This window comes from Zea mays, chromosome 5, assembly GCF_902167145.1.
Source record: "Zea mays cultivar B73 chromosome 5, Zm-B73-REFERENCE-NAM-5.0, whole genome shotgun sequence".
In the NCBI taxonomy this organism is placed as follows: domain Eukaryota; kingdom Viridiplantae; phylum Streptophyta; class Magnoliopsida; order Poales; family Poaceae; genus Zea; species Zea mays.
Window position 1 is genome coordinate 82,860,105 of NC_050100.1, and position 24,281 is coordinate 82,884,385.

The following is a 24,281-nucleotide window of genomic DNA, read 5'->3' on the forward strand; positions in this document are numbered from 1 at the left end:
TCCTGGAAAGGTGCTGGTGCCTGTAGGTGGCAGTGATGACTTGCTTTCCTCCGCAGAGCCTATCGTGGACACTCAACCTGAAGAACTATAGATTCAATTGTCCCCTTCTGTGCCTCCATGGTACAAATGTCCAAATGTCTGATGAAATCAAGTTTGGGTTTCAGCCTTTGCTTATATCAGGCATTGTGCAAAGCCTCGTGAATTGTTGGTTAGGGCACAGAGTGCAGAGTGCAGACCAAACAAATCAGGCCTTCTAATGCCTCGGCCTTGTCTGGCGCCGCAGCTACCTCCTCTACGGCCCGCCGGGCACAGGCAAGTCCACGTTCGCGGCGGCCACGACCAGGTTCCTGGGCTACGACATCTATTTTGAATAATCTGGGCAAGTCCACGTTTGCTAGCAGGTGAATATTTAGATCCTATTGCAGTCATTCGGGCAAAGGCAAAGCGCAAGGCAAATAAACTTAGTTGTTTCTCATCCAAATACCAGTGGAGACAAAGATGTGACTTCAGATAACAAATCTCAGCATGGATCTTCAGAATTACCTCCTAGAGCTGAATTGATTGGTAACAAACAAATCCATACTACGATTAAGACAGCAAACTGGGCGCGCCTCACGCGGCCAATGCCCCCGTCTCGTCTCCCCTCAAAGTCTGCCATGTGACCCCGACTTGCCTTCCCCTCTGCGCATCCGCGCTACCTCGGTCTGTGGTATGCTTTGTTATTGTTACAAGTTTCTGTAGGGAAAAAAGTGCTAAGCTCCTGAAAAAACTACTGTACCATAGCCTATTTGTGCAGTCTTTAAACTCGTAGCGAAATATTAGTGGCCAGTAGCATCACTGCAGTACTGGTCTGTGGTTATGTGTTGCTTATTCTTTGGTTCAACTGTGTGCAGGACCAACTTCTTTTGCACCTCTTATTTATGCAGCGATTTATGTTGTTGAAAACAGTAATTGGCAGTACCATGTCCTCGTGATCATAGCTGATGGGCAGGTAACATGTTCATAATAGCATCAAAATACTTCACTGGAATTATGAACATATTTGACCTGATAAAAAGTTGTAGGTGACTGCCGCGAATATAATTGATGGAAGATTAAGTCCACAGGAACAAGCAACTATACAAGCAATTGTTGATGCTAGGTAAAATTCAGTTCATCATTCCTTAGAACTTTGGTCTTGTGGTATTACTGAAGCCTATTTGGTTATCAGCTACTATCCTCTTTCAATAGTAATGGTTGGAGTGGGTGATGGACCATGGGATGCGATGCAGCATTTTGATGACTGTATTCCTTAGAAATTTTTATCATTGGTTCCTGATAGACAGTTTGCCAAAAACATGGTTCTTTCCTTCATAAACTAAATTTACAGGTTCAAGAGACATTTCTAGCCCAATTTTGCAATATTTTTGTTGATTTGATATGGTAGATTCACTATTCTTTTCAGCAGGGAGTGTAATAGGCGGCTTTAGCTCAACATGAACTGGAGCAGGTAGGCTTGATGGAAACATCCCTTTGAAATTTGATATTTCGGAAGCAGTATGGAAATTTGTTAATGGCTCGAAAGTAGCATCAAGCCGAGATATCGGCATAGGAGGTCTGATGGAAGTAAATGGCTGGTTGCTTTTAGTGGAATCAAAACCATGCATCGAAGGTTGAATTTTGGTGGAAAATTGCCTACTTGCAAGAGGAACATCAGTAAAGTTGGGAAGATAGACATGTGCTGAATTGTACGTTCCTGGTCTAGGATAATACACTTTCTGAAGTGGAAAAAATGTTTGAATAGAGTGAGGTAGCTGGTTTATATTGTTTAAAGGCATCTGCCCAGAAGCAGGAACATTTATAAAGGAATGCCCATGTCTATCTAGCATCAGTTCTTCGTGTGTCTCTGGATGTGTTATCTTGATAGTTCTCTTATGTTCATCACCGCTTCTAGGATACTGCTGAGATAATTCTTGCACATTTCTCATGTTTCTAACTCTGAACATGTCCAGAGTGCATCACCTTGTCTATTTAGTATAAAGGGACAATGCAGTTCTTACCCTTTCTTTCTGTTACTGAAAGTCGCCTAGAGGGGGGGGGTGGATAGGCGAAACCTGAAAATTAAAACTTTATCCCCCAACTAGATCCTTTGATTAGTGGTTAGAACAAGATGAACAATTATCGGAGTGTAAAAACTAAGTTCTTGCTAGTAAAGAGTATAGCTTTCAAATAATGCGGAAGTGATAAATCAATACAACTAATAATTCTATGATAACAAAGCAAGAAAGCTTAGATGAAAAAGAGCACTAACTCAAGTTCTTTTCTTGCGGAGTGTTGCTTCACTTAAATGAGATTTTAACTTGAAGCAAACACCAAATGATATGAGCAAAGAATAGTGCAAGAGAACTTAAGGGAAAACAAACAAATCACAAGCAAAAGCACAATGAACACGGGTGATTTGTTTTACCGAGGTTCGGCCCTCGAAGGCCTAGTCCCCGTTGAGGAGTCCACTTGAGGACGGGTCTTTTTCAACCCTTTCCCTCTCTCCCGATCACACAAGGATCGGCGAGCTCTTCTTCTTCTCAAGGATCACTCTCGATCCCACAAGGACCACCACAATCTTTGGTGTCTCTTGCTAGCTTTTACAAGCCTCCAACACTTTGGAGGAAGTTCGAATGGGAGTCAAAAACTCCACGCGCAAATGAACACAAAGATTGTAGCACACACTATCTCTCAATGAATCTCACAAGGCGCTAGGGCTAAACTCAATTGAGTAGCTCTCAATTGCTTGCTCTCTCTTTTGTGGCACTTGTGTTGGTTGTAGTGGACTAAATCTTGTGTATAGGATGGATCAATGAATATATGTGGTTGGGAGGGCTTGAGTATGTCAACTAGATGACTTGGAATGTTGCTTGGACTCCCACACTTTGAAGTGGCCGGTTGGGGTGGTATTTATAGCCCTCAACCACCCATATAGCCGTTGGGGCGCATCTGCCAGAAATTGCACTGGCGGACGGTCCGCGGCTAGGGCCCGGACGGTCCGCGACCCTCCAACGGTCGATTCTGACATCTTCAACGGATACTTCTGACAGATCAACGGTTAGATCAACGGCTATCTGCCTCGGTGACACCACGCGGACGGTCCGCCCTTGGTCCCGGACGGTCCGCGCCAGCTATATAATTCCTTTTGCTCAACTTGTCACCTTCGGGCTGAACCAGGTCTTCACCTGCGGACTGTCCGCAAATTATAGCCGGACGGTCCGCGCGTTGTAGCTGGACGGTCCGTGGTTTATTCGGACTGTCCCTGATTTATAGTTCCTGGTCGAAGTCAAAGCGGTGACGCGGACGATCCGCCGCAAGGGCCCGGACGGTCCGCGCGTGGTCTCGGACGGTGCTTGCTCTTCCATCGGACGATCCGCAGTAGAGACACATGTTTTTGCATTGGTTCTGTCCGAGGTTTATTTAGGTGTCGCGGACGGTCTGCCGCAAAGACCCGGACGGTCCGCGCTTGGCCTGATTTTCCAAAAAGCTTCTCCTGTCCGGAATAATCTACGGTATTCCGGACAGTCGATTTAGTACAGTTGTAGATGAACCTTTGGCACCTGTAGAGCATATAATCTAGAGCAAACTAGTTAGTCCAATTATTTGTGTTGGGCAATTCAACCACCAAAATCATTTAGGAAAAGGTTTGAGCCTATTTCCCTTTCAATCTCCCCCTTTTTGGTGATTGATGCCAACACAAACCAAAGCAAATAAATAAGTGCAGAATTGAACTAGTTTGCATAAGGTAAGTGCAAAGGTTACTTTGAAATTAGACCAATTTACATTTAATGTTTTAGACCATGCTTGCACCAATTGTTTTGTTTTTGCAAACTCTTTTGGAAATTCTTTTCAAAATGTTTTGCAAAATAGTCAAAGGATAAATAAATAAGATTTTGAGAAGCATTTTCAAGATTTGAAATTTTCTCCCCCTGTTTCAAATGCTTTTCCTTTGACTAAACAAAACTCCCCCTCAATGAAATCCTCCTCTTAGTGTTCAAGAGGGTTTTAAGATATCAATTTTGAAAATACTACTTTCTCCCCCTTTTGAACGTAATAAGATACCAATTTGAAATTTACCAATTGAAAATCATTAGTTTTACCAATTTGAAATTAGGAGGTGGTGGTGCGGTCATTTTGCTTTGGGCCTAATACTTTCTCCCCCTTTGGCATGAATCGCCAAAAACGGATACTCAGAGTGAAATGTAGGCCCTCAAATAACTACTTTCTCCTCTTTGGCAAATAAAACATGAGTGAAGATTATACCAAATACGGAGAGACGGCGGGATACCGGCAAAGAGTGGATAATACCAATGGAGTTGAGTGGAAGCGATGTCTTTGCCGAATACTCCATTTCCCTTTCAATCTAAGACTTAATACATGAGATGCTCATGAAAACATATTAGTCTTAGCCTTGGCACACAATGAAGATAAGAAATATGCAAATGTACCAAAGGAAAGAGACATGATTAAAAGGATATATCAATTAAGCTTAAACAATTATATACAATATAGATTGCTCCCCCTAAATATGTGCATAGAGAAGAAAACAAATTTTTGGTCTAAAAATGCCAAGTGCACATAATTAGGTTAATGAGACCATGTCTATATCATAAAGAGTGTAAAGTGCATTGTGTCATAGTATAAGTGTGATGCTAATGACATTTTATGCACTTATGAAAGCATGTTATAAATATCTCAAACATTTACCTTTAAGGATTTCAAGGAGACTTAAGGACCATCCACCTTTTGGAACAAAAGGCAGCTTATCCTCGTTACAAGGTTAAGCTTTAAGCTCCTTGACAATAAAATTACTTCACCCAGTTTAAACAAAGATGTAAAAATGAATGTTTGAGAAGTTAAACTAGGTATGAAGCAGGGTTAATGCATGAACATGCTTTTTCTTCCTTTTATACAAGATATGCAAGGAATGTAGGAAAATTTAGGTACATGTATGAATGAGATTGAGAAGTTTTACCCTTTTCTACCTTTACATAGTGATGCTCTCTTCATTGTGCTTTGTCCTTAGTCTTATTGAATCTGCCTAAGACCTGTACTCAAGACAATGTATGGAAATATTTTGCACAATAGAGAGTTCTACAACTAGTGATCCTTTTCTAAGTCATTGTTTAGCATTTATCAAAATGGATCACAAATTGCATAAATGTATCATGAATTCTCCTTTTAACTTAGTGCATATCAAGATAGATGTCAGTTAATATTACAATTGAAATCAAATTCAAATTTCATAAGGCACTAAGGAGCATAAGTGATAATTGAAGTTGTTCAATGATCAACCAATATGAGATCAAGAAAACAACAAAGGCATTAAATTTTCAATCAAGCTTAAAAATAGGAGAATCCAATAAGCATGCTACTTTAGAAATGAAAGCAACAATCCTTGATAAAAGCGACATTATTTTAACAAGCTGGATTGATGTGTAGTAGCATACAATATGAGAAACATTATTCTCATGCAAGAGACTATATGAAATTTCTAAGACAAAGCAATAGTCTCAACATAATCAAAATATAATAATGGACTCCCCCTACAGATATGCATCAAATAATTTAAAGAATTGATTTCGATGCATTCACTTTTAAGAACATAAAGGGAGAAGCATTATATATTTTGATCAAGGCTCATAAATTTAGCAATAAACAACTTGAGCCTGGTAATCTCATAATGAAAAAGGATTTAGAATGCTTACAACCACATCATTGATTGTTGTGAAGACCTTATTGTCCAGGTAGATGTTGTTGTCCTTGATGTTCTTTCTTTTTCATTTGAGTGTCCTCCCTTTATATTTGTCTCTTTTACCTTCCAAACTTATTGAAAATACTCAAGAGACATGTTAATAGCGCAAGGGAGTCTATGGTGAAGGATGATTACTTTAGATAATTAGCATACAAGATTCATCATCCACAAGTCACACAGACATGAAGTAAAATCCCTAGCATTAGTGCACATCATAGGAAAAGAGGAATATGCACTATTTAACCATTTGATCAATCATAGGAATTTACTTCTTCATATTGAGTTTATTAATCATTATTTTAAAAAACAAGTCAATATGAGAGCATTTATAGCAAAGGTATGAAATAGATTTTAATGGACAAATGCATTAAAGAGATTGAGGTTGAATGCACGTTTAGTTGAAATGAGTCCAATAAAGAATCTATTTCTCACAAGGGTAGAATAGATTAAATAGACATTGAGATGGGAACTAAATTCAACTAGGATGATGAGTTCCCATACCTTTGCTTTTACCTCTCTTCCTTTGGGTGAGGAGCAACCCATGAGGCTTGTGGCATTAAACTTGCACTTACTCTCTTGTAGTTTTTCATAAGTAAGCTCAAGAGAGATGTTAAGAACAACACAAGCACTAGTTTCCCTTTTTGTAATCATTTTGATAAGGAATGAAAAGTGGATTATTAAAGCATGGAAACTTTATAATATGAACTAGATTATTCCAATAAGCATGCTAAGTTTTAACTCATAAAACAAGCATGGTTAAATTCTTGATACTATGGGAATAAATCTAATCCATAACATGGAGAGCGATAAATGAAGAAGAATCATCTCCAATTTAAGCAATAAAACATACATACATAAATTATTGGAATGATTTTACTTGTCATGATGGATTACGCATTTCCATAGAGAAATTTATCTCTACAAGTGAGACTACTTAAATTACTTAGATAAAAACATTAGTCTCACTTTTCTAGCTATAGAGAGAATTTTTCCTTTTATAAGTGTCCTAAGTATTTGAATTTCTTACATGACACCTTATTCTTTTAAGAACATGAAATATCTATGGCAATAATAGGATAATTAAAGTAAAATATGCCATGGGAACTTGCAACAATTTAAAGCATGTAGATTGTCATAATATAGAATTGATAAATACACAATCTACCATATGAGAGGAATTTCTTCAAAGAATGATGACATAATTTTAAAACATGCTTAAGTGCTTTCTATTTCTATGTGACTACACAAGACACATGACAATTTAAGATAATTGTACTTAAGAATATAAATGTTACCATCCTTTGATTTTCCTCCATGTTGTAGGCTTTGTTATTCCGCACATGATGATTCTTTATTTCCTACAACATTAATATCTTCCCGAGATGATATGAGTTTTGAATACAATAAATTGAAGTAACCTTGGGTCAATCTTGAATATGTAGATCATTTGAAGATTGATAGCTTGAGTTGATAAGAATTGAATTAACTCCCTCATGCACCCCAAAGGTTCATACCATCTCCTTCTCCTACAAAGCTTGTCAAGCACATTTTGGTACCCATCGCTTGATGGGTCTGTTAAGGTTAGTGAACAAAGATCTAGGAACCCAAGTGTCCTTTGTGCTAGCGCTTGGTAAACTTGTTACCTTTCTAGCACAAGTTGCAATTTTGGGTTGCCTAGTTACATGAAAATTAATTGACAAGCTAGGAGTGGAATTGTTACCAATGGGACAATCCTTGCATTGATGTCCCTTTCTTCGGCATGTGTAGCATAGGCGTTTTTCAAGTTTTGAAGTTTTCTTCTTTCCTTGCTTGTTGCCTGCTACATGGTTAGTAAAAATTTTCTTTTCTAACCCTATGCCTTTTTGTTTTAAATGGGGACAAGATCTAAGCAAGTGTCCCTTCTTAGAGCATTTAAAACAAAGTCTATCATCCTTGTTAATAATCAAGCCATTAATATAGGGACATGACCTAATCAAGTGCCCCATTTCAAAGCATTCACTACACCTCTTAATGTGAAGTGTGGCTTGATCATTACCTTGGATGTTACCTTTTGTGGAGACGTGGTTGAGGCTTTTGGAGGAGGTGTTGAATTTCTTCTTTTGTTTATTCCTCTTGGCAATCCTCAAATCCTTGACATTTTCTTCAAGGGATGTAGTGCATGCCACGGTTGTTCCCGTCTCAAGCTTCTTCACCATGTGATCACGGTTATCTTGAGAAGGTTGGGCAATGCATTTCCCTTTAAGTTGTGTCAAGCTCTTCTTTAGCCTCTCATTTTCTTCTTTGAGCTTTTGATATGAATCATCATTTGTTCCTGCAGATTCTAGCTCAAAAGAAGATTTGCTTGTCGACGAACAACAAGCATTAGCACATGGTAATATAGTATCAATTTGAATACATGTGCATGAGTGAGGTTGTTGGGATTTTAAATTTTCTATCACAACCTCATGAGCAATGTTTAATATGATATGATCATCTATAAGATTTTCATGAGAACATAGAAGCATATCATATTTATTTTGAAAAGCTAGATTTTCAACTTTTAGCTTTTCTACTTGGTCTTTGAGCAAGGTATTCCTATTTACTAATTGAGCGATACAATGTGAAGCGTTATCTTGCTCAATTGAAATAGTTTCATACCTTTGGACCAAATCAACATGAGAGCACTTTAGCTCCTCATGTTCTTTAGTCAACTCGTCAAGGTGTTGCATCTTTATGGAGAGAATATCTTCTAGCCTTTGACGAGCTTCGCTTTGCTCTCTCGCTCTTTCTAGAAGTTTGAGCATGACCGCCTTATCTTCTTGGCTTAGGCGAGCGTAGAGATGCACAAAGCTTCTTTCTTCCTCCTCATCCTCATTTGTGCTTCCGCTATCATTTTCATTAGCCACACAACACATGTGGGAATCGAAATGGGAAGACAAACCTTTTGGAGAGGTGGATTCATCGTTTGGTCTCCATCGTTCATTTTCTCCTTCTTCCTTGCAAGGGTTAGTATCACAAAAACTAAAGGAAGTAGAGGCATCAAATGAACTATTATGTTTGGACTCATCAAACTTGATTTTAATTCTAGTCCAAATATCATGCGCATCGGGAATGGATTCGTCATAGTTTGATATGAAGGCATGATAATCTTCTTTGCTAAGAGAATTGTTTAAGATGTCAAAAGCTAGGTAGTTTAAGCGATAACATCTTTGATCTTCCTCGGAATTAATTTTTCCATTAAAGCTAGAGGGAAAAATACTCTTGTCAATAATTTGTTCTAATTGAGGATGTATGGTTCTAAAGGCATTTATCACACTAGTACACCATGAATCATAATTAGAACAATCATCACATAATATCTCAAGAGTTACCTCCTTCCGAGTTGGGTTCTCCTGGGTCTTCTTGTTCTTTTGGGATCTTCTACGAGCCATCACTTCGAGTTGTTAGACTCAAGATGAAGTGCCTAGCTCCGATACCAATTGAAAGTCGCCTAGAGGGGGGGGGGTGGATAGGCGAAACCTGAAAATTAAAACTTTATCCCCCAACTAGATCCTTTGATTAGTGGTTAGAACAAGATGAACAATTATCGGAGTGTAAAAACTAAGTTCTTGCTAGTAAAGAGTATAGCTTTCAAATAATGCGGAAGTGATAAATCAATACAACTAATAATTCTATGATAACAAAGCAAGAAAGCTTAGATGAAAAAGAGCACTAACTCAAGTTCTTTTCTTGCGGAGTGTTGCTTCACTTAAATGAGATTTTAACTTGAAGCAAACACCAAATGATATGAGCAAAGAATAGTGCAAGAGAACTTAAGGGAAAACAAACAAATCACAAGCAAAAGCACAATGAACACGGGTGATTTGTTTTACCGAGGTTCGGCCCTCGAAGGCCTAGTCCCCGTTGAGGAGTCCACTTGAGGACGGGTCTTTTTCAACCCTTTCCCTCTCTCCCGATCACACAAGGATCGGCGAGCTCTTCTTCTTCTCAAGGATCACTCTCGATCCCACAAGGACCACCACAATCTTTGGTGTCTCTTGCTAGCTTTTACAAGCCTCCAACACTTTGGAGGAAGTTCGAATGGGAGTCAAAAACTCCACGCGCAAATGAACACAAAGATTGTAGCACACACTATCTCTCAATGAATCTCACAAGGCGCTAGGGCTAAACTCAATTGAGTAGCTCTCAATTGCTTGCTCTCTCTTTTGTGGCACTTGTGTTGGTTGTAGTGGACTAAATCTTGTGTATAGGATGGATCAATGAATATATGTGGTTGGGAGGGCTTGAGTATGTCAACTAGATGACTTGGAATGTTGCTTGGACTCCCACACTTTGAAGTGGCCGGTTGGGGTGGTATTTATAGCCCTCAACCACCCATATAGCCGTTGGGGCGCATCTGCCAGAAATTGCACTGGCGGACGGTCCGCGGCTAGGGCCCGGACGGTCCGCGACCCTCCAACGGTCGATTCTGACATCTTCAACGGATACTTCTGACAGATCAACGGTTAGATCAACGGCTATCTGCCTCGGTGACACCACGCGGACGGTCCGCCCTTGGTCCCGGACGGTCCGCGCCAGCTATATAATTCCTTTTGCTCAACTTGTCACCTTCGGGCTGAACCAGGTCTTCACCTGCGGACTGTCCGCAAATTATAGCCGGACGGTCCGCGCGTTGTAGCTGGACGGTCCGTGGTTTATTCGGACTGTCCCTGATTTATAGTTCCTGGTCGAAGTCAAAGCGGTGACGCGGACGATCCGCCGCAAGGGCCCGGACGGTCCGCGCGTGGTCTCGGACGGTGCTTGCTCTTCCATCGGACGATCCGCAGTAGAGACACATGTTTTTGCATTGGTTCTGTCCGAGGTTTATTTAGGTGTCGCGGACGGTCTGCCGCAAAGACCCGGACGGTCCGCGCTTGGCCTGATTTTCCAAAAAGCTTCTCCTGTCCGGAATAATCTACGGTATTCCGGACAGTCGATTTAGTACAGTTGTAGATGAACCTTTGGCACCTGTAGAGCATATAATCTAGAGCAAACTAGTTAGTCCAATTATTTGTGTTGGGCAATTCAACCACCAAAATCATTTAGGAAAAGGTTTGAGCCTATTTCCCTTTCAGTTACACAGGTGTAGCATCTTCAAACAAGAACGACCAGGCGAAGACGGAACAGTGATCTTCGCCCGTGTTATTTTTCTATATTGTAGGCACACATCTTTGAGTTGCCTGAAGAAAAGCTATGCCTCTCTTTCCTTTCCAACAATAACACGGGCGAAGACGGAACAGTGATCTTCCGAGGGGATAAGCACTATGTGCCTAGCGTTCTGTCTCCATTCTTGCTGGGTGCAAGAACGTAGTTTACAATACCAAGAGAGTACGTTTGTTTGCACTTAACGACAACTGAATTAGGAACATAGGCATTGGGCCCTAATCTTTATTTTGTTTGTTACGACAGGTGTTTGTACAACACAGTGAAAGGTCATTCCATACCTCAGATGTAACAAGCAAGAATAACCAGTGGGAGATGTACTCAGAAACGGTCCCAAAGTATCGTGATACTAAAGTCAGGACAAAGGAACCCCTGGAGCAATATAACCAAACCAAGGACGATACTGACTACTTATGGTACACCACAAGGTATCACTCTTATCTGTCACATCTTACAGTTTCAGCTCCATGTCACTCTTTATTCTTTCTCGATCATAAAATTCACTTGATTATATTTTTATTTGTTACCATCTTCAGCTTTCGCTTGGAGTCGGATGATTTGCCCTTTAGAAATGACATCCGGCCTGTGCTTCAGGTCAAAAGTAGTGCACACGCAATGATGGGATTTGCTAATGATGCTTTCGTAGGTAACTTGGACCAACTCTGTAACAATCTTGTTCCTCCAAAGACACTCGCTTGTTGCATGAATGCAAGTAAAACTATTGTACAAATCAAAATCCCTCTCCATGTAGGATGTGCACGCAGAAACAAGCAGGTGAAGGGTTTCATGTTTGAAAAACCGGTTGATCTGAAAGTAGGTGTGAACCATGTCGTATTGCTGTCATCAACTATGGGAATGAAGGTAAAATTTTGTCGGAATTGTGGAATGTGTTTGGAATGTAAGATGGCTGATTATACTGTCCTGTCCGATAGCCAGGTGAAAAAATTGTGGTTGTATTATTGCAATAGACAAACACTTCATTTTTGAAAGGCAGACATATATAGTTTATATCATAAATAGAAGGGTGGCCCATGCTCTCAGATAATGCAATAATCCTGCCCATCAGCTCTAAATTTGCATGTTTCACTATCTTCTGCAGGATAGTGGTGGTGAACTTGCTGAAGTAAAGGGCGGCATTCAGGAGTGCCTAATCCAAGGTCTCAACACTGGGACGTTGGATTTACAAGTCAATGGCTGGGGCCATAAAGTAAGGCTGTTATCTTTAACTCCAAAAGTAAAGCCATTTCCTCGCAAGCACGAATGTCATCGTGTGGGACCTGATCACCTCTACGCTTCTTTACAAATAGGCTGCACTAGAAGGTGAGTACAAGGAGATCTACTCAGAAAAGGTTTGGGCAAAGTTCAGTGGAAACCGGCCGAGAACGACCGGGCAGCCACTTGGTATAAGGTAAGTTGAACCACGAATACGAGCACTATAGATTTTGTTCAGTTTTGGTTGCAACCCTCACCCTCGGTGTCACTATGTTCACTGCCATGCTAGAGTTACTTTGATGAGCCAGATGGAGATGATCCCGTTGTACTTGACATGAGCTCAATGAGCAAGGGAATGATTTTTGTGAATGGCGAAGGAGTGGGTAGATACTAGGTCTCATACCGAACTCTTGCTGGAACTCCTTCTCAAGGAGTGTAAGTCTGTGGAGTTAACCTTATTGAGGCAGGTCGTATACTGTTCTTGGCCAACAAGCTTGACAACAAAAGGTCTTTTCATTTGCCATCGTGGCATCTGTGGAGCGGGTGTGGAGCGGGTGTTCGCGGACAAGGCGGTGCCGTCGTGGCGGGAGCAGCTCACGCTGCGGGCATTCGTCATCAACGCGCTGCTGGCCGTCATGTTCAGCGTCATAGTCATGAAGCTCAACCTTACCACGGGGATCATCCCCTCCCTCAATGTCTCTGTTGGGCTGCTCGGCTTCTTCTTCGTCTGCATGTGGACTGCCGCCGCCGAGAGGATGGGCTTCCTCCGCCAGCCCTTCACCAGGCAGGAGAACACTGTCATCCAGACCTGCGTTGTCTCTGCCTACGACATCTCCTTCAGCGGTGGCTTTGGCAGTTATCTATTTGGAATGAGTGAAAAAATAGCTAAACAAGCAACAACGGTGGTATGGATTTACTTTTTGTTCCTGCAATGAATATGTCTGCAAACATTTACATGGGAAATGTGGAGATTTGTGGAATTTCACTTTAACTTATCAACAATACTGAAAGTCGCCTAGAGGGGGGGTGAATAGGGCGAAACTAAAATTTACAAAGTTAATCACAACTACAAGACGGGTTAGCGTTAGAAATATAATCGAGTCCTCGAGAGAGGGTGAAAAAACAAATCGCAAGCAAATACGAAGTGTGACGCGCGGATTTGTTTTACCGAGGTTCGATTCTCACGAACCTACTCCCCGTTGAGGAGGCCACAAAGGCCAGGTCTTTTTCAACCCCTTCCCTCTCTCAAACGGTCCCTTGGACCGAGTGAGCTTTCTCTTCTCAAATCAACCGGGAACAAAACTTCCCCGCAAGGACCACCACACAATTGGTGTCTCTTGCCTTGGTTACAAATGAGTATTGATCACAAGAAAGAATGAGAAAGAAGAAAGCAATCCAAGCGCAAGAGCTCAAAAGAACACAACAAATCTCTCTCGCTTAACACTAAAGCTTTTGTGGAATTGGGAGAGGATTTGATCACTTGGGTGTGTCTTGTATTGAATGCCTAGCTCTTGTAAGTAGTTGGAAGGTGGAAAACTTGGATGTCTTGAATGAGGGGTGGTTAGGGGTATTTATAACCCCAACCACCAAACTAGTCGTTTGGTGGAGGCTGTCTGTCGCATGGTGCACCGGACAGTCCGATGCACACCGGACAGTGTCCGGTGCGCCAGCCACGTCACCAGGCCGTTGGGTTCCGACCGTTGGAGCTCTGACTGCTGGGCCCGCCTGGATGTCCGGTGGCACACCAGACATGCACTGTAGAGTGTCTGGTGCGCCACTTCGCGCGTGCCTGACTTCTGCGCGCTCTGGCGCGCATTTAATGCTTTTGCAGGTGACCGTTGGCGCTGAATAGTCGTTGCTCCACTGGCTCACCGGACAGTCCAGTGTACACCAGACATGTCCGGTGAATTATAGCGGAGCGAATTCCCGAAGCTGGCGAGTTCCAGAGTCGCTCTTCCCTGGGGCACCGGACACTGTCCGGTGAATTATAGCGGAGCGCCTCTGGATTTTCCCGAAGGTGAGGAGTTCAGCGTGAAGTCCCCTGGTGCACCGGACACGTCCGGTGGTGCACCGGATAGTCCGGTGCGCCAGACCAGGGTGCCTTCGGTTATCCCTTTGCTCTCTTTGTTGAACTCGATTCTTGGTCTTTTTATTGGCTAAGTGTGAACCTTTGACACCTGTATAACTTATACACTAGAGCGAACTAGTTAGTCCAATTATTTGTGTTGGGCAATTCAACCACCAAAATTAATTAGGAAAATAGGTGTAAGCCTAATTCCCTTTCAAGTACCACGGAGGAACAAATTTTGGAAGGACTGGCGCTTCTTATGTGCTGATTGGATACTATGATGAAGCTCCCATGGATGAATATGGTCACATCGACTCAGTTGACCATGATATTTCTGTTTTTTATCTTAATCATGTATGCTCCTATTGACATAAGAAGCACCTAATGTAGTCCATGAATTTTCATAGGTATGTACAAGGAGCCCAAATTTGGGCATCTCAGGGACTTGCACAACGTAATAAGGTCATATCAAAAAGCATTCCTCTGGGGGCAACATTCGTCTGAGATATTGGGTCATTGGTATGAGGTTGGGAACAACTTCTTCAATCATTTTGGTTTCTGGAAACTTATATTATTATTTGACAGTGTTCTCCGACCTTCAAATGAATCTTCTTTGGTGTTGTGATTATTTTTCTATATTGTAGGCACACATCTTTGAGTTGCCTGAAGAAAAGCTATGCCTCTCTTTCCTTTCCAATAATAACACGGGCGAAGACGAAACAGTGATCTTCCGAGGGGATAAGCACTATGTGGCTAGCCGTTCTGTCTCCATTATTTGGGGTTACCGAGGAGGTATGATTATTGCCCTGCATAACATACATGTGTTTTAAAACTGAATACTTCAACTTGAGTCCTCCTTCTCATTGAATTTGCCTTCTCATTCTATTAATTTGTTGATCATAGTCAGTCCTCTTGTTCTGCTGTAGTTTGGACTTTGGCACATTGACAAAATTTGATTGCCCATGCATTTGCAGAGTGTGATCGATATTATCCATGCTTGATAAATGATGACAATGGTGATGGCCATGATATATGGTCAATATTGTATTGATCTTTTTCCGAGTTTTAGGCTGTCATGTTGTTTGCTGGAATGGAGATATTTCATTGTTCACTTGGTTCATGTGACAGAGTTAATTACCTTATTTACGTGCTTTCTTAGTACCCTTTATCTGAGATTTGAGTTGTAAGTAACACTTCCCTAATCGTGTTGTCATTATAACTCAATGACATTATTAAAATCATATATAGAAGTCTATATGGTACTGATTGTTGCAATGTAATGGTGAAATAGCTAGATTAAAATAACAAAATTTATGTATGAGTAGGATCATAAATGGATTTTGAAACATTTTCTTATAACAATATAACACACATATGTACATAAATTATCGTGTTATTATACGGTTCCGTTGCAACGCACGGGCACACACCTAGTACAGAACTTAACATCACAACAAACTCTTTCCGCAAAGCTCTCCTTGATAAAACCACAACTTCTTCATGTCACTAGCCATACGCAGATTAATAGAAACAGGCTCCCTTCTCTAGTTGTCTTAAAAGACAACTTACCCTATCTCCTAAAACATGCCAATGTTCCTACAGTTCAGAAAATTGTGTTTACTACTACTAGGTTGTCGCCCTATATTTGCTCCCCCACCGCTACTGGCTGAGACTTGTCATACCAATAGTGCTTTTTCACAAGACAGACTCAGACTCACCAACTTTTTTCATCTACTAGCACTCCAACTACATCACCACCCTTTGGAAATTGTATATAAATTTCCCACTTGTTTTCATTCCCTTCCATTCCCCAAATCGAATTCCCTTTTCTTTACTCCACTTTGTGTGGGTTCCTGCTTTCTTTAAGCTGAGCTAGCTCCCTAGCTTCTGATTGGAACTACCCTAGCTTTGTAGTCCGCTAATCCAAAGGAAACCCTAAATTAGAAGATTGGCAGGTGTTGAAGTATCTGATTTATATGGTTACTATGTTCCGTATATAATGCGAGATTTTATATTTGATCGGAAATGACACCATTAAGAAAACGCTGAATAAGATGTGTAGGGGGGCAGAAACCATGTTAGTTCAATTAGCAGGTGAAGTTCCAAAGATGATCAAAATTCCAGTTGCCCATTACACTGCCTCATTGCAAAGCTGCCCCAAAGATGCAGCAAAATGAAAGTCTTACTCATATGTAAAGTTAAACCAACATACCCAAGGTGAATACCGTGCATTTTCACTGGATTTACCATCCTTAACTGAATTAATATTCTCCTTCTCAAGGACTTCCCACTGATCTGAGCAGTCAGAAATCAGTTACTGGAGCCTCTCACTTCCCTATACCAAAATAAACGTCAGGAAAACCTAAGAAGAAACAATAAACAAATACCAATTGTGTCATCATCTGGGCATCTATATAGTACCTAATATATTAGACTAGTAAATTGAAGAAATTGTATCGAACAGAAAAAAGTGCAAATTAGGGAGTCTTTCGAACTTCGCGCGTGCCTGACTTCTGCGTGCTCTGGCGCGCATTTAATGCTTCTGTAGGTGACCGTTGGCGCCGAATAGCCGTTGCTCCACTGGCTCACCGGACAGTCCGGTGTACAGCGGACATGTCCGGTGAATTATAGCGGAGCGAATTTCCGAAGCTGGCGAGTTCCAGAGTCGCTCTTCCTTGGGGCACCGGACACTGTCCGGTGTACACCGGACAGTCCGGTGAATTATAGCGGAGCGCCTCTGGATTTACCCGAAGGTGAGGAGTTCAGCGTGAAGTCCCCTGGTGCACCGGACACGTCCGGTGCGCCAGACCAGGGTGCCTTCGGTTATCCCTTTGCTCTCTTTGTTGAACCCGATTCTTGGTCTTTTTATTGGCTAAGTGTGAACCTTTGACACCTGTATAACTTATACACTAGAGCGAACTAGTTAGTCCAATTATTTGTGTTGGGCAATTCAACCACCAAAATTAATTAGGAAAATAGGTGTAAGCCTAATTCCCTTTCAATCTCCCCTTTTTGGTGATTGATGCCAACACAAATCAAAGCAAATATGAAGGTGCATAATTGAACTAGTTTGCATAATGTAAGTGCAAAGGTTGCTTGAAATTTGAGCCAATATAAATACTTATAAGATATGCATGGATTGTTTCTTCAATTTTTGACATTTTGGACCACGCTTGCACCACATGTTTTGTTTTTGCAAATTCTTTTGTAAATCCTTTTCAAAGTCCTTTTGCAAATAGTCAAAGGTAGATGAATGAGATTTTGCAAAGCATTTTCAAGATTTGAAATTTTCTCCCCCTATTTCAAAATGCTTTTCCTTTGACTAAACAAAACTCCCCCTTAATGAAATCCTCCTCTTAGTGTTCAAGAGGGTTTTGATATATCAATTTTGAAATACTACTTTCTCTCCCTTTTGAACACAATAAGATACCAATTTGAAATTTCCAATTGAAAATCATTTTTAAAATTAGGGTGGTGGTGCGGTCCTTTTGCTTTGGGCTAATACTCTCTCCCCCTTTGGCATGAATCGCCAAAAACGGAGTCATTAGAACCCTTTTAACTACTTTCTACCCTTTGGTAAATAAAGTATGAGTGAAGATTATACCAAAGACAGAGTCCTTTTGCTTTGGACTCAGGCTCTCGCCCCCAAAGATGGAGAGTTGCCCGGAGCGACGGCGAAGGATGAGTTACGAAGTGGAAGCCTTTGTCTTCGCCGAAGACTCCAATTTCCTTTCAATACACCTATGACTTGATTTGAAATAGACTTGAAAAGACATTAGTCATAGCATATGAAAGAGACATGATCAAAGGTATATGAATGAGCTATGTGTGCAATTCAACAAAAGAAGTTCCTAGAATCAAGAATATTTAGCTCATGCCTAAGTTTGTTAAAGGTTTGTTCATCAAGAGGCTTGGTAAAGATATCGGCTAATTGATCTTTAGTGTTGATATATGAAATCTCGATATCTCCCTTTTGTTGGTGATCCCTTAGAAAATGATACCGAATGGCTATGTGTTTAGTGCGGCTATGCTCAACGGGATTATCCGCCATGCGGATTGCACTCTCATTATCACATAGAAGAGGAACTTTGGTTAGTTTGTAAACATAGTCCCTAAGGGTTTGCCTCATCCAAAGTAGTTGCACGCAACAATGGCCTGCGGCAATGTACTCGGCTTCGGCGGTAGAAAGAGCTACGGAATTTTGCTTCTTTGAAGCCCAAGACACCAAGGATCTTCCCAAGAACTGGCAAGTCCCCGATGTGCTCTTTCTATTAATTTTACACCCCGCCCAATCGACATCCGAATAACCAATTAAATCAAAAGTGGATCCCCTAGGATACCAAAGCCCAAACTTAGGAGTATAAACTAAATATCTCAAGATTCGTTTTACGGCTGTAAGGTGAGCTTTCTTAGGGTCGGCTTGGAATCTTGCACACATGCATACGGAAAGCATAATATCCGGTCGAGATGCACAAAAATATAGCAAAGAGCCTATCATCTACCGATATACCTTTTGATCGATGGATTTACCTCCCTTGTCGAGGTCGAGATGCCCATTGGTTCCCATGGATGTCTTGATGGGTTTGGCATCCTTCATCCCAAACTTGGTTAGAATATCTTGAGTATACTTCGTTTGGCTTAGGAAGGTGCCCTCTTGGAGTTGCTTCACTTGAAATCCTAAGAAGTACTTCAACTCCGCCATCATAGACATCTCGAATTTTTTGTGTCATGATCCTACTAAACTCTTCACATGTAGACTCGTTAGTAGACCCAAATATAATATCATCAACATAAATTTGGCATACAAACAAGTCATTTTCTAATGTTTTGGTAAAGAGTGTAGGATCGGCCTTTCCGACTTTGAATCCATTAGTGATAAGGAAATCTCAAAGGCATTCATACCATGCTCGTGGGGCTTGCTTAAGCCCATAAAGCGCCTTAGAGAGTTTATAAACATGGTTAGGGTACTCACTATCTTCAAAGTCGGGAGGTTGCTCAACATAGACCTCTTCCTTGATTGGTCCATTGAGGAAGGCACTCTTCACGTCCATTTGATAAAGCTTGAAGCCGTGGTAAGTAGCATAGGCCAATAAAATACGAATTGACTCAAGCCTAGCTATGGGTGCATAGGTTTCACCGAAATCCAAACCTTCGACTTGGGAGTATCCTTTGACCACAAGTCGAGCTTTGTTCCTTGTCACCACACCATGCTCGTCTTGCTTGTTGCGGAAGACCCATTTGGTTCCTACAACATTTTGATTAGGACGTGGAACTAAATGCCATACCTCATTCCTAGTGAAGTTGTTGAGCTCCTCTTGCATCGCCACCACCCAATCCGAATCTTGTAGTGCTTCCTCTACCCTGTGTGGCTCAATAGAGGAAACAAAAGAGTAATGTTCACAAAAATGTGCAACACGAGATCTAGTTGTTACCCCCTTATGAATGTCGCCGAGGATGGTGTCGGCGGGGTGATCTCGTTAGATTGCTTGGTGGACTCTTGGGTGTGGCGGCCTTTGTTCTTCATCCTCCTTGTCTGGCTCATTTGCATCTCCCCCTTGATTATTGCCGTCATCTTGAGGTGGCTCATTTGCTTGATCTTCTTCTTCATCAACTCGAGCCTCATCCTCATTTTGAGTCGGTGGAGATGCTTGTGTGAAGGAGGATGGTTGATCTTGTGTATTTAGAGGCTCTTCGGATTCTTTAGGACACACATCCCCAATGGACATGTTCCTTAGCGCGATGCACGGAGTCTCTTCATCACCTATCTCATCAAGATCAACTTGCTCTACTTGAGAGCCGTTAGTCTCATCAAACACAACATCACAAGAAACTTCAACTTGTCCAGAGGACTTGTTAAAGACTCTATATGCCCTTGTCTTTGAATCATATCCTAGTAAAAAGCCTTCTACAGTCTTAGGAGCAAATTTAGATTTTCTACCTCTTTTAACAAGTATAAAGCATTTGCTACCAAAGACTCTAAAATATGAAATATTTGGCTTTTTACCAGTTAGGAGTTCGTATGATGTCTTCTTGAGGATTCGGTGTAGATATAACCGGTTGATGGCGTAGCAGGCGGTGTTGACCGCCTCAGCCCAAAACCGATCCAAAGTCTTGTACTCATCAAGCATGGTTCTTGCCATGTCCAATAGAGTTCTATTCTTCCTCTCCACTACACCATTTTGTTGTGGGGTGTAGGGAGAAGAGAATTCATGCTTGATGCCCTCCTCCTCAAGGAAGCCTTCAATTTGAGAGTTCTTGAACTCCGTCCCGTTGTCGCTTCTAATTTTCTTGATCCTTAAGCCGAACTCATTTTGAGCCCGTCTCAAGAATCCCTTTAAGGTCTCTTGGGTGTGAGATTTTTCCTGCAAAAAGAACACCCAAGTGAAGCGAGAGTAATTATCCACAATAACTAGACAGTAGTTACTCCCGCCGATGCTTATGTAAGCTATCGGGCCGAATAGATCCATGTGTAGGAGCTCCAATGGCCTGTCGGTCGTCATGATGTTCTTGTGTGGATGGTGAGCACCAACTTGCTTCCCCGCTTGGCATGCGCTACAAATCTTGTCTTTCTCAAAATGAACATTTGTTAATCCTAAAATGTGTTCTCCCTTTAGAAGCTTGTGAAGATTCTTCATCCCAACATGGGCTAGTCGGCGGTGCCATAGCCAACCCATGTTAGTCTTAGCAATTAAGCAAGTGTTGAGTTCAGCTCTATCAAAATCTACCAAGTATAGCTGACCCTCTAACACTCCCTTAAATGCTATTGAATCATCACTTCTTCTAAAGACAGTGACACCTACATCAGTAAATAGACAGTTGTAGCCCATTTTGCATAATTGAGAAACGGAAAGCAAATTGTAATCTAATGAATCTACAAGAAAAACATTGGAAATAGAATGGTCAGGTGATATAGCAATTTTACCCAATCCTTTGACCAAACCTTGATTTCCATCCCCGAATGTGATAGCTCGTTGCGGATCTTGGTTTTTCTCATAGGAGGAGAACATCTTCTTCTCCCCTGTCATGTGGTTTGTGCACCCGCTGTCGATTACTCAGCTTGAGCCCCCGGATGCATAAACCTACAAAACATGTTTAGTTCTTGACTTTAGGTACCCAAATGGTTTTGGGTCCTTTGGCGTTAGATACAAGAATTTTGGGTACCCAAACACAAGTCTTTGACCCCTTGTGCTTGCCCCCAACATACTTGGCAACTACCTTGCCGGATTTGTTAGTTAAAACATAGGATGCATCAAAAGTTTTAAATGAAATGTTATGATCATTTGATGCACTAGGAGTTTTCTTCTTAGGCAACTTAGCGCGGGTTGGTTGCCTAGAACTAGATGTCTCACCCTTATACATAAAAGCATGATTAGGGCCAGAGTGAGACTTCCTAGAATGAATTCTCCTAATTTTGCTCTCAGGATAACCGGCAGGGTACAAAATGTAACCCTCGTTATCCTGAGGCATGGGAGCCTTGCCCTTAACAAAATTAGACAATTTCTTAGGAGGGTCATTAAGTTTGACATTGCCTCCCTATTGGAAGCCAATGCCATCCTTAATGTCAGGGCGTCTCCCACTATAGAGCATGCTTCTAGCAAATTTAAACTTTTCATTTTCAAGTTCATGCTTGGCAATTTTAGCATCTAGTTTAGCTATATGATCATTTTGTTGTTTAATTAAAACCATGTGATCATGTATAGCATTAATATCAACATCTCTACATCTAGTGCAAATAGTAGTGTGCTCAACGGTAGATGTAGATGGTTTGCAAGATTTTAATTCTACAACCTTAGCATGCAATATATCATTTTTACCTTTAAGGTTGGAAAGGGTAGTATTGCAAACATCAAAATCTTTAGCCTTAGCAAGCAATTTTTCATTTTCATCTCTAAGGCTAGCAAGAGAAATGTTCAATTCTTCAATCTTAGCAAGCAAATCATCATTATCATTTCTAAGATTTGGAATTGAAGCATTACAAGCAATAGAATCAACCTTAGCTAACAAATTAGTATTCTCATTTCTAAGGTTGTCTATAGTCTCATGGCAAGTTCTTAGCTCACTAGATAATTTTTCATATTTTTCAACTTCTAGAGCATAAGCATTTTTAATTTTAACATGCTTTTTGTTTTCCTTGATTAGAAAGTCCTCTTGAGTGTCCAAGAGGTCATCCTTCTCATGGATGGCACTAGTTAATTCATTCAATTTTTCTTTTTGTTGCATGTTTAGGTTGGCAAAAAGGGTACGTAAATTATCTTCCTCATCACTAGCATTATCATCGCTAGAAGACTCATATCTAGTGGAGGATTTGGATTTAACCTTCTTCTTTTTGCCGTCCTTTGCCATGAGGCACTTGTGGCCGACGTTGGGGAAGAGAAGTCCCTTGGTGACGGCGATGTTGGCGGCGTCCTCGTCGTCGGAGGAGTCGCTGGAGCTTTCGTCGGAGTCCCACTCGCGACAAACATGGGCATCGTCGCCCTTCTTCTTGTAGTACCTCTTCTTCTCCTTTCTTCTTCCCTTCTTGTCGTCGCCCCTGTCACTGTCACTAGAGATAGGACATTTTGCTATAAAGTGACCGGGCTTACCACATTTGTAGCAAACCTTCTTAGAGCGGGGCTTGTAATCTTTCCCCCTCCTTTGCTTGAGGATTTGGCGAAAGCTTTTGATGACAAGCGCCTTTTCCTCGTTGTCGAGCTTGGAGGCGTCGATGGGTGTTCTACTTGGTGTAGACTCCTTCTTCTCCTCCGTCGCCTTAAATGCGACCGGTTGTGCTTCGGACGTGGAGGGACCGTCAAGCTCGTTGATCTTTCGTGAGCCCTTGATCATAAACTCAAAGCTCACAAAATTCCCGATTACTTCCTCGGGAGTCATTAGTGTATATCTAGGGTTGCCACAAATTAATTGTACTTGAATAGGGTTAAGGAAAATAAGAGATCTTAGAATAACCTTAACCACCTCGTGGTCATCCCACTTTTTGCTCCCGAGGTTGCGCACTTGATTCACCAAGGTTTTGAGCCGGTTGTACATGTCTTGTGGCTCCTCCCCTTGGCGAAGACGGAAGCGACCGAGCTCCCCCTCGATCGTTTCCCGCTTGGTGATCTTGGTTAGTTCATCACCCTCGTGTGTGGTCTTGAGCACGTCCCAAACTTCCTTGGCGCTCTTTAATCCTTGCACCTTGTTGTACTCCTCCCTATTTAGAGAGGCGAGGAGTATGGTTGTGGCTTGGAAGTTGAAGTGCTCGATTTGGGCCACTTCGTCCTCGTCATAATCCTCATCCCCTACGGATGGTACCTGTGCTCCAAACTCAACAACATTCCATATACTTTTGTGGAGTGAGGTTAGATGAAATTTCATTAAATCACTCCACCTAGCATAATCTTCACCGTCAAAGGTTGGCGGTTTGCCTAATGGAACAGAAAGCAATGAAGTATGTCTAGAGGTGCGAGGGTAGTGTAAGGGAATCTTACTAAACTTCTTGCGCTCATGGCGCTTAGAAGTTACAGAGGGCGCGTCGGAGCCGGAGGTAGATGGCGATGAGGTGTCGGTCTCGTAGTAGACCACCTTCCTCATCTTCTTTTTCTTGTCCCCAATCCGATGCGACTTGTGGGAAGAGGCTTTCTTCTCCTTCCCCTTTCCCTTTTTGCAGGACTCTTTCGATGAAGCTTTCCCGTGGCTTATAGCGGGCTTGTCGCCAGTCTCCATCTCCTTCTTGGCGTGTTCTCCCGACATCACTTCGAGCGGTTAGGCTCTAATGAAGCACCGGGCTCTGATACCAATTGAAAGTCGCCTAGAGGGGGGTGAATAGGGCGAAACTGAAATTTACAAAGTTAATCACAACTACAAGTCGGGTTAGCGTTAGAAATATAATCGAGTCCTCGAGAGAGGGTGAAAAAACAAATCGCAAGCAAATACGAAGTGTGACGCGCAGATTTGTTTTACCGAGGTTCGATTCTCGCGAACCTACTCCCCGTTGTGGAGGCCACAAAGGCTGGGTCTTTTTCAACCCCTTCCCTCTCTCAAACGGTCCCTTGGACCGAGTGAGCTTTC

At 41.8% G+C, this 24,281-nt stretch overlaps 1 protein-coding gene and 1 long non-coding RNA gene across 2 annotated transcripts in view; one reads left to right on the plus strand and one right to left on the minus strand.

Moving 5' to 3' along the window:
- LOC103628310 (uncharacterized) overlaps positions 1–24,281 on the minus strand; it is an 80,559-nt gene that overhangs the window by 5,121 nt on the left and 51,157 nt on the right. The gene's annotated exons all lie outside the window — the stretch shown is intronic.
- Positions 10,946–11,644, plus strand: LOC103626631 (uncharacterized). The gene is made up of 3 exons (XR_553046.3): positions 10,946–11,122; positions 11,204–11,385; positions 11,494–11,644. It is a non-coding gene; the product is annotated as an uncharacterized lncRNA (long non-coding RNA).